Source organism: Echinops telfairi, unplaced genomic scaffold (genome assembly GCF_000313985.2).
Source record: "Echinops telfairi isolate 266 unplaced genomic scaffold, ASM31398v2 ScPeMD7_2;HRSCAF=8, whole genome shotgun sequence".
NCBI lineage: Eukaryota > Metazoa > Chordata > Mammalia > Afrosoricida > Tenrecidae > Echinops > Echinops telfairi.
The window spans coordinates 13,025,240-13,036,258 of record NW_022103898.1 but is presented as its reverse complement, the minus strand read 5'-3'; the positions used below and the strand labels follow the sequence as shown (position 1 = coordinate 13,036,258).

The window sequence follows — 11,019 nt, the reverse complement described above, 5'->3', positions numbered from 1 at the left end:
GCCTCAAGGAGGAGAGGACGCTGACCACCTGGTGCCCTCGGGGGTCTGTCTCCAGATTCTGCCCAGCGACAGGACGCCCCAGACCACAGCCCGCTCGCTCCCTCTCTCTGCCCAGCACGACCTTCAGGCCTTGGTCAATACCTATTGAGCAACCCGAAAGCGGGCTGGCAGGGCTGGCCTGGGGCAGGAGGGCAGGCAGCTCTTCCCCTGTCCTGGAGCACCACTGGCCAGTCCATACCTCCATCTGCCCTCCCCTCAGAGCTTTCCACATGGAGGGACCCCGGAAGGCCTGATGAGATCACTTGACCCCCAAGTCTCCTTTGGAAAGCTTTGGAGGTGAGGGCCCCGCAGGATCCAATGAGGGGCATGGGGGGGGGGCACCAAGGAGCTAGGCTGGTAGTCTCCCCACCAGGTGGATGGAGAAACTGAGGCCGAGGCAGACAGGAAGGGATCCGGTCATCTCTTTCCGGTTCCCTTCAGACCCTCCTCCCCCATGTAAGCAGGGGGAGTGTCCCGGCGGGGGTGGGGGGGTGTATGAGGAGGCCGGTAGGGCACCCAGACTTGCAAGGGGGGGACAGCAATAGAACTGCGGTGGCTTCCTACGGACATTTAACTCCCACATTCCTAACCATTCCCAAGACTCCTCCCTCCTCCCTCCCCATCCACCCCCCATTGGGGCAGAGCCACTGCCTTGAGCCTGTGGGGGCTGTTGGGGTGTGGGAGAGCCTCTCAGCTCGGAGTGGGTCAGGCGTCCAGACTCAGAGGCTGCCCTGGGAGGCCTGTCCCGGCCCCGCCCTGGGGGTCTATGTGCTTCTCATAAACAGGAAACCCCCCTCCTTGCTGCAGACACTGCACTGGACCAGAGGCCCCGGGGCCTGTGACCTCCTGGGCTTCGTTTCCTGTTAGCTGGGCCAGAAGGGAGAGAGGGAGACAGCAGGGCTGGGACGGGATGGGGGAGAGGCCGGCCGGAGCAGGCCCGGGACTTGGGAGGCACTGAGGAAATAGCTTGCGGCCTGAGGTTGGGTAAGGGGAGGTGGGGCCCCCGGGAGAACAGCTATTCCTGACACAGGGAGCTGGCCTCCCGTGGAAGCTGACTCACAGGGACCCTCCAGCACAGGGTCGCCCTGCCCCTGTGGGTTTCTGAGACTAACCCTAGGAGACTAGAGGGTCTCGTCTTTCTCCTGAGGAGCGGCTTCCTACTGGCACATAGTAGGTGCTCTGTAGATTTAGGCTGAGGCGTTCCGTAGATTTAGGCTGAGGCGTCCCGGTTATCCATTGGGCTGCTAACTGAAGGGTCAGCAATTTGAAGCGACCGGCTGCTCCCAGGGAGGAAGATGGAGCTTGCGGCTCCTGTAAAGATTCGGGAACTCGGGGGCCAGTTCTACCTATCGTGTAAGGACGCTGAGTTGACATCAACTGTGGGTGTGGTTTTTCATGTTTGGATGAGGTCAGGGTGGGGTGTTCTTGGGGTAGCAGCATGGTTGGGAGCAACAAGCAGGCACACACACACACACCCAGAGTCACAGGGGTACAGGCAGCCCCCAGCCTCAGCAGCCCCTCCTATTATCCCTGTCTGGCCCCCACCCTGGCACAGTTGTGCCAGACCACTGTCTCAAGGCCCTTTATTTTTAAAGCCCCTGTGGTGTACCCGCCCAGAACCCAGGAGCAGTGCCAGCCACAGCTGGGCCCTGAGGCTGAGCGCTCGGCCCAGGGCCTGGAGGCGCAGGAGATGGGGCATCCGGCCACCTTGCAGCTGCCATGGAGGGTAGCCAGCCAGCCAGCCTGCCTGCTGGAGCAGGGTAGGGATGCCTCTGGAACATTCCCCCACACTTGGGCTGAGGGGTCGTGGCCACTAGGCCAGCAACCAGGGGTTTTATCAGGCAGAATCATTCCCTGGTGGCTTTTTTATCCCCCACTTGCCAACCAATAGCCATCCAGCCAGCGCCAGCCTGTGTCAGGAAGAGGGGCAGGGACACGGAGGAGGAAGACCAGCTGTCCAAGGAAGTGGGGCCAGCAGAGGACGTGACAGGGCCATTGTGAGGGGGCTTTCTGCTGGGTGGCCTGGGCAAGTTGCTTGACCTCTCTGAGTCTCAGCCGCCTCCCCTTGGCAATGGAGACAACAGAGCCAACAGGGGGGCAACATGTCAGGGCCACAGGGGTGGATTAGACAGGCACTGGGCCTACCTTCCCAGGTCTGAGGCCTTTGAGGGGTGGATGGTCCCTCTTGTGAGCAGGTCAGGGAAGCCACAAAGCACCGGGGGGATTGGGTGGGGGGGGCTGGCAGCAAGGAGGAGGGCATATCTGTGATGGTCCAGGTAGGTTTCTGGGTTGGTGAGGCTTGACCTGAGCAGGCAGGCCCGCCTGGATGGCAGAGGTGTGTTCTGGGCAGAGGGAGGCTGGCTCCTGCCAGGAGAGTGCTGCCCGTGTTGCCAACCGCACCCCCCCCCACACACACACACACATCAACCACTCCACCTCCAGAGTGCCTGGCCAGTCGGCAGCCACGTGTGTGGGCCCTTGAACTACAAAGGGTGTTCTCCTCTGTTTGCTCCTTTGATCCTCCCATGCTCTGTGAGGCTGGGTAGGCAGGGGGTATTATCTTTGTACCCATTTGCTGGGTAAGGCAACTGAGGTGGGGCAGGGCTGGCTAGCGAGTGTCTGAGATCACCTGGCTCATTACTGACTGAGCTAAACTGCACCCCCAAGTAGGCCAGTTCCCAGGCTGGTCCATCCACCCCATGGTGGCCCCTTGGGTGCCCAGCTGTGACCCACCCCCCAAAAAACCACTTCCAAGCCCCACCGCAGCTTCTTGCCCAGTACCCACACACCAGCAAGCTCCTCTTCAGCACACAGCCTCCACCAGGAGGTGCCAGCCACCACCCCCACCACCCACCCCAGGCTCCAGCCAAGAAGAATGTGGCTGGATCCTCCCTGTGGGCGCTTGGGCCAGCAGGCCTTGGCAACTGAGTAGCCGGCTGAGTCAACAAGAGGCTGGCCGGGGCTCAAGCTGCCCACCAAGGTGGATTCCTGATGGGCCTGCCCACTCCCCAACCCTGCCCTTCTCCGTGGGACTCCCCCACCCCGGTCTGGGCAATCGTCAGCCCAGTTAACCCCTGCAGAGAACAACCTGATCGCAATTCATCGATCAGCCACCAACAGCAGAAAGGGGCTTTGGGACCTCAGGGGACTTCACTTTTTTGGCCCGGCTCCCCATCCCACCTGCCAGGATGTTGCCAGGAGGGCTCTCGGTGTCTGCACACACAACCAGAGGAACCACGGTGTCCTGCCTCTGCCGGCTGGAGGGTGCAGCCTCCTAGGTTCAAAAGCAGTAGCCTCGCCCTGCTTGCGGGGGTGTGACCCTTCAGTGCATGGCACAGCTCAGCAAAGTACAAGGAGCCTGAACCTCTGCAGTGATGCCCCTCTCCCCCCCCACACCCACACCCTCAAGTTTGTGAAGCGTCTGCCCCAGCCATCTGCTTTGATCGCAAACATCATTGCTCCCGTTGCATGGATGAGAAGACTGAGGTTTGGGTGGGGGGAGGCTGAGGAACTTGCTCAAAGTCCGAGCAGCTTGCACCCGAGTTCTACCTGGACAGCAAGTGAGGTTCCCTCCCAAACTCTGAGACCAAGAGAGAATCATCACCCCCTCCGTGGGTGGTCTCAGAGCCTTCGCCCTCCGGGGAGCAGGGCTCAGGGATGCGCCCCCAAATCTGAGCTCTTGAGGAGGTCTCTTGGGCCTCAGTTTCCTCCTCTGTACAATGGAAGTGTGAGGTTTCAAGGCAAACCCCCGGCCCAGTGTGTGTCTCACTCCTCAGGGGGGCTCTGTCCCGGCTCTTCCCAGCTCATGGGTAATCTGACTCTAATGGTCAGTGCAGGACAGCGAGACGGGAGAGGGGCTCAGAGGCAGGAAAGGAGCCCACAGGGTGCCATGGTGAAGCACTGGCTGCTCACCAGGCCGGTGGTTCGACCCCACCAGGGGCCCCACGGGAGAAAAGACCTGGCGATCCTTTTTCCTGTGAAGACGGCAGCCTGGGCAGCCCCTCTCCTTTCCAGGGTGGGTCCCGAGGAGTCTGAACCGGCTCACACGCACAGCCTCAAAGACGCGGGAGAGGTGGGGGTCATGGATGAACCTCAGGTGCGGATCCCGGCTTGACTCTCAGCTCTACAACCCGCAGGCTGTGTGATGTGGGCACGATGCTTTCCCTCTCTGGGCCTCCACCACACAAAGGCAGAAAGGGGCAGCCCTGCACCTACCGACGCAGGCTGGCTTTTGTCGGGACGGACAGACGGAGCTGTGTGTTCAGGAATGAGCTGTGGTTGGGGGCGGAGGGAGCAATTAGAAAGGAACACACACACACACACACACACTCACAAACTCAGGATCACAAGAGCCCCTCGGGCAGGCTGGAGACGGTCATCAGAAAGGCTGGCCTCCAGCCCTTGGCCTATCTCTCGGGCCAGGCTGGACCTCAGAGAATAGAGCATTGTTTCGGCTCTCTGCACACTTTTCCTGTCCACCCCCATCCCCCTCCTGCCCCCTCCCACCCTGAGAACAAAGATCTCCTGGGAGACCCTCTCCCCAAGGCCCCTCTAGACAGGCACATGTGGGGAAAGCCCACCCACCCCTGGTCTCTGACATGATAGGGTCACCAACCCTGACCCCTTGGCCATCTCTCCCCACCTCCCACCGCTACAGGCGCCTCTGAGCTCCATGCCCCATGCTGTCCACCCATCCGTCTGTCCCCCGGCAGGGGGGCTGGGAGGAACTGCCCTCACATCCTTCCTCAGCCTCTGTCTAATGTCTTGTCCTGTTCTCCAGGAGAAAGGGAGCCCATGGGGTGGGGAAACCTTCCCATCCCCATTTCCTTGCAGAGCTGGGGGAGGGCTGGGGGTTGGGGGGACAAGGAACCAACCAACGGGAGGGGAGCTAAGCTGGCCTAGAAGGCTGTGCCTGAGAAATCGCTTCCACGGGATCTTTTCCCAGTGCCTGAAATTCCAGAGGCGTTTCCGGCCCCAGACAGCTGTCTCCGGAGACAAATTCTCCCTGTGGCCTGGCCACCACTCCCTCCAGAACACTCTGAGGCTTAACTTCCAATCTGACCAGACCCAGAACCTGCTCACACCCAGGCAGTCACAAACTGGTCCACCATCACCTAGTCCCTAGCTCTCCCCGCCCCCCCCAAATCCACATACACCCCTGCCCCCTCCCCTCAGGGTCTCAGTAATCTCACCCACCAGTGACACCCATGTCACCCTGACACCCCTAGACCCCAGCGCTCTGTGGAGAAACTCAGCCCACCTCATCCAGGCAGGCTTCCTGGACGTACTGCCCAGTGGTCTGTGAGGCTGCCGTGTCCCTAATGCAGACACACGGCAGGCACTCCGAGCATGTTCAGTCACAGGGAAGGCAGCATGGATGCCCAGCCTCAGCCTAACTTCCCCGAGCAACCCTCCCCCTGACCCCCACAGTTGCCCTTTGGAAGCTCTGGTGCGGGAGGGCCTTGGGGGAGGGTCTGATGCCTGGGGGGTCTCTGCGTGCACAGTCCTGTCTTCCAGGCAAGCGAGAAAACACGAAAACGTGAGGTCAGGCTGCCCGGGCCCTCTGCTGCTCCCAAAGCCTACCCAGCATCCGGGTTTGCCCCTAGGGCTAGCATTCCTGAGGGCAGCCATTACTAGGGTCCCAGGCCAGTAGATGCCACAGAAGGTCCTCCTAGCCCACTGGCCCTCCCTCCCGAAGGCATTCAAGGCCTCCCTCTTCCCCAATCCCCCTGAGTCCTGACACCAGGGCACTCAGCCTCTTGTGGGCCAGCTCCGGCCTTCTCCCGTGCCTCCAAGATGCCAGGCCCCAATGCCACCTTCTCCAGTGGACGTCCTCCCTGGCCCCTTGGACTGCTGATCCTTCTTCCTGAAAGACAAGGAGGCTTGATGATGCAGTGGGCTAAGCACTGTGGGCCTCATCCCGAGGTGAACACCCCAAACTCACTAGCCATTCCTGAGGAGAAAGAGGAGGCAGTCTGTTCCCCTAAAGAGGTACAGTCTCAGAAACCCAGAGGAACCATTCTACTCTGTCCTGTGGAGTCGCTGTGAGTCAGAACCCACTCGATGGTAGTGGGTTTGGTGTTTGTTGGGCACAGGCACCTCAGAAGAAAGGCCTGGCAAACTCCCAAAGTACCATCTTTCGAACAAAATGCTACAGTGCAGAGTTCTACTGTGATAGCGCTCGGGGTCAATCATGATTCTGAATTGACTGCGTGATACTGGGCTGGGCTACCCAGTGATAGCTGTCCCCTGTCTCCAAGCCTCCCCCACCCCGTCCCCACCACTATAATGCTCTCGGGAGAAGGTTCCCTTACTCATCACCATCCCCCCACAAAGCTCTGAGCCCACGCCCTGGTCCCGCACAGGTACTGGCTCTGTGTGTGTGTGTGTGTGTGCACACGCGCTGAACGAAATTGCCCTCTGGGGAGAGGAAAGCTGAAACAATAGTCGCACTAACAATAGCTACCTCTCCCTGTCCATCACCCACAGGTCCAGCGGCTTCCGGCTCCTAAGAGACAGCGTCACCGAGGCTCAGGCCTCCGAGGACTTACCCAAGGCCATCCTGCCGGCGAGAGGCAAAGCTGGGATCTGGCCGCAGCTTGTCTAAAGTGGAAACGTGCTTTGGGCAATGTCCGGTGAGCAGTAGGTGGTCAGGGAGTGAGATGCTCCTATTTCATCAATGGAGGGTCCTTGTCCTGATCCGGCTCAGTCACCCCCATCACCACTCCACCCCTTACCTGTCTCCCTGTACACACACACACTCACACACAACACACACGTAGACACCTTGCTCCTCTCCGCCATTACATTCTGTTCTCTTTCGCTGCCACATCTGCCCCCCATTCTCACCCCACGGTGGCTTGGACTGCATGCAGACAGACAGGGCCCTATGTGTGTTTATAGTGTCGAGAGGATCCAGCCCCGACCCCACTGCCAGTGCACCTGGGAAACCCATCTGGGATCCCCAAGGGCAGCTATTGCAGCACCACGACCTCTCAGAAAGCCCGGTCTTGGCCTACCTCCCTCCCCACCAGCGTCACGTGGGTCAGGGAGGAGTCCAGCACAGGCCAGTATCCCTAGAGTGGTCCCAGGAGGAGAGGTCCTGGTTTGGTGGTGGTTGCAGCCCACTTGTGGGGACCAAGCTGTCCTTCGAATGAAAACTCGTATCCCCCAAATGGGTCAGGTGTCAGGCACAGGCACGGACGTCACCCACATGTTGCCCTCACATAGGGAGTAGGTCCCAGTTCTGGGACTGACCAGACTGGGAGGATGCTTTGCCCAAGGATGTCTCTCTGTTGGAGGGCAGGGAGGCACACACCTGTGAGTGGGCTCTGCGGGATGAGCTCCCGGGCCTTGTGGGCAGAGGCCAGGTGAGTGGCTGTCAGAGGAATAGTAGGATGGAAAGGGAAATGAAGGGGCAGGGGAGTGATTTGGGACAGTGGATGGATGCATATGTAGGTGGGCAGAAGGGTGTGGGCGTGGGCCATGGGTCAAGGGAACATGTATGGACAGAGCAGGTGAGTAGAGACAGAAGAAGATAAATGGATAGCAGTGGACAAGTGGGTAGGTGGAAGGGTGGGTGGCAGCAGGAAGAGAGAGGAGCCAAGGTCAACACACGCATGGGTCCATGGGTAGACCATGGAGAAGGATGGAGGGATGGGTAAGGGCATGAGCAGTGGGTGGATGGATGAACAAGTAGGGGTATAGGTAGTGGGTGGATGGGTCAATGGGTAAGTGGAGAAGCATAGATGGATGGATGGATGTTTAGAGCTGTAGGTATTGGATGGGTAAGTGGGTAAACTAGGGAGGATGGATGGATGGATAGAGAGCGAGCAGTGGGTGGATGGTTGGATGGATGAATAGAGGTGTAGGTATTGGACGAGTAAGTGGGTAGGCTATGGAGAAGGATGGATGATTGGATGGATGGATGGAGAGAGAGCGCAATGGGTGGATAGATGGGTGGATAGAGGTGTAGGTATTGGATGGGTAAGTGGGTAGACCATGGCGAAGGAAGGATGGATGGATGGATGGATGGATGGATGGATGGATGGATGGATGGATGGATGTTTGGATGGGGAGAGAGCCGTGGGTGTATGGATGGGTGGGTAGGCGTGTAGGCAAATGGGCGGGTCAGGGGGTAGGTAGGTGGAGGAGGTAGATGGATGGATAGAGGAGTGAGCAGTGGGTGGACTGATGGATTGGCAAGTGCCCAGATGCGTGGAAGGACACAAGAGAAATAGGACCAGGAAGGTCAATCAATGAGCCAGTGAACCATTGCCTAAACTGACCAGAATTCAGCCCAACTTGGGGAGGAAAGAGTGCATCCTCCCTCGGGAGGGGCTGGGGTAGGGCTGATAGATGTGGCCAAGCCAACCAGTTTACCAGAGGCTCGCACTCCAGACCTCACTGGAGCCTGGTGGGCAACCGCTGGCATCCTCTGTAGCGCCGCCTGGCTTGGCGGCAGAGCCCTGGCTCCAAAGGCTTCTTCCGGTCGGGCCCGGCCTGGGCCCACCCCGGCTGCAAGCAAGGCTGAGTGGAGGGCTTAAGGGGCCTTCTTCCCCCAAGACTGGGGGAAGATGGAAGTTTTTGGACTCCGGGCAGCCAGTCCCACCTAGCACCCCTCGTCTCCAGCTGGGAGGCATTGGTTCTGCATTCTGCACGGTGATTACAGAGAGCGGCCAGCATTAACCCCTGCACTCCTGGATATAACCTCCCAGCAAGGCAGCAGAAAGAAGGACCCCGGAGGGACTTGGGGAATGGAGACTACCCATCCCTGCACCCTACCAGGGATAGGGTGGGGGACTGCCCCATTTCTCAGAAGGAAGAACAGAGCTGTACCTTTTAATCAGTAGTGGAGTCAGAGGCAGACATGGAGTCTACATGGGGAGGAACTTCCCCCTGAGGATAGGCTGTGACTGAGGGGCAAGAGCTCCTCTGGGCCTTAGTTTACCCATCTGTAAATTGGGGGAAAGACTTCCTGGCTTCCACAGTTGGTGTGGATCCAGTGAGCCGGCAGAGAAGAGACTGGCTGCCACACAGCAAGTAGCTTCTCAACCACTAGGTGTCCCTCCCCTCCCCGGGGCCACCTCCCAGGACCCAGGGTGGAGAGGGACAGCGAGGCCACTGCAGGCTGTGACCTCCTCCATCAGGGCTGCTTTCGGAGCCATCTTTCTGGGGCTCACAACCCTCCTGCAAGCAGTCAGTGCCCATGCTGGACTTGTATGCCGAGGCTCAGAGAGGCCCAGCGTCTGGCCCACCATCACACAGCAGAGAATCAGAAAGGCCAGGCTTTGGGCTCAGAACTTTCAAGGTCTCATAAAACGGCTTCTTTTGGCAACTACTCCTGGGGCCGGACTAGAGTGACGTCTAATTTATTGTCTAGCCAGGTCACGTTTGAGAGAGAAAGGAAGTGCTATTAATACCAGGCTGAGACAATAGGCATGATCTGGGAATGTTCTGGCCAAACAGGGGAAGATGGCCATCCGGCCACAGAAGGACCCTTCAGGCACGTTGACCGTCGGCGCTTCTTTGATGGGATCGTTTCTCCGATGGCAGCTTCGTCCTGCAGGATTCAGGGAGGGCTGGTAGGCACTCAGTCAGGGCCCCGGATGGCAGCTGCTGTTCCCGATGAGAATTATGTTGCCACTGGTCCCCTGCCTCCCTCCCTAATGCACACCTGAGTCAGCCACCCTGGTTCCCATCCCACCTTGGTGAAGCTGGACACCTGGGCCCCTGTAAGCCACCACGTCCTTGCCCAGCTCCTTGCCAGCCCTGGCTTCGGTGTCCCACGACCCTCTCCCTGGTCTCTGACACTCTGTGGCAGCCTTCCCTCCCTCCTCATTTCCTGCTCTGTGTGGCCTCTGAGATTCTGAAGACACTAGTACTGATTCTCCAGGGGACGAAATGCTGCCCGCCCAGGGGGAAAGCCCCTGACCGGTGACAGGGATGCCAGCTCCACTTGGTTGCATTGCAGCCAATGCTGACCACGCTGGTGCCTCTGTTTCTTCATCTGCCAAACAAAAGAAGCAGTTCCCTTCCCTGCAGGGCTGGCATGAGGATTCAGGGACCCCCTCAGGTTCTCCCCTCCAGCTATACCTGCTGCCATCCTGTGCCCCAGCCCTGTCTTGTGCTGCGTGGACTGTCCACTGCCATCTCCTCTGCCCTAACTCTGATAGCACCCTCTCTAGAAGATCTGCCGGAACCTCTTCCTCTCTCCTGCACGTAGGTGAGGGGGGTGAGGGTGGGGGTGTCTCTGGGTGTCCTGGCAGCCCTCAGGACCTGTCCTCAGCAGGGAGGACCCAAAGGAGGATCCACCAGGAAGCTAGGCCAGCGATCTTGCTCCCGTTCTTGTGAGGATGGTGGAGGGTCCTGTCACAAACAGGCACACACACACACACACACACACACACACACACAGATGCACAGGCATATGGGCCAGGGGTGAGGAGGGGGGTAGCTTTTGAATCCATCTGAAGGGTGACCACATGTACCCATTCCAACCGGGGAACCCCTGACAGCATAATGCTTGACAGCGGCTGTTGACTATCCCGGTCTACAGATGTGGAAACTGAGGCACAGAGCAGCTAAGGAGTAGTCAAGGCAGGACAGGGACCCTGGAAGGCTGTCAGAATACAAGGAGTCTGGTATAGCCTGTAGCCCCGGTCTGGCTGGATCTGTGTCATGGCCCCAAGAGGTCAGCACAGACCGTGGGAGGGAAGGGGCGTGGGCAGTAAGGCCTGAGACCCAGTGCCCTCGTCCCCCAAACTCGCCTAGGGTACCGCTACAGGGCCCAGAAGCCAGAGCTCCTAGGCCTGCACGCCCCACAGCGGGTGCTGGTGTGCACCGAGGCCCGGATCCCTTACGAGGGAGGGGGGGCGGGCAGCCCGTACGTCCCCCCTTTGCCCAGCACCAGGCAGCGGCGGGGGCCGGGCCTGGGCCCAGTGCGCCCCCCTCCAGTTGGGCAGCGGCTGGGGCGGCCAG

At 59.6% G+C, this 11,019-nt stretch overlaps 1 protein-coding gene across 2 annotated transcripts in view; it reads left to right on the top strand.

Moving 5' to 3' along the window:
- The first annotated feature begins 251 nt into the window (after positions 1-251).
- CDC42EP1 (CDC42 effector protein 1) overlaps positions 252-11,019 on the top strand; it is an 18,422-nt gene continuing 7,654 nt past the window's right edge. For both annotated transcript variants that reach the window (XM_045292949.1, XM_045292942.1), the window contains exons 1-2: positions 252-336; positions 6,529-6,674. The gene's annotated coding sequence lies outside the window, so the exon portion shown is untranslated. The remainder of the gene's footprint in view (positions 337-6,528; positions 6,675-11,019) is intronic.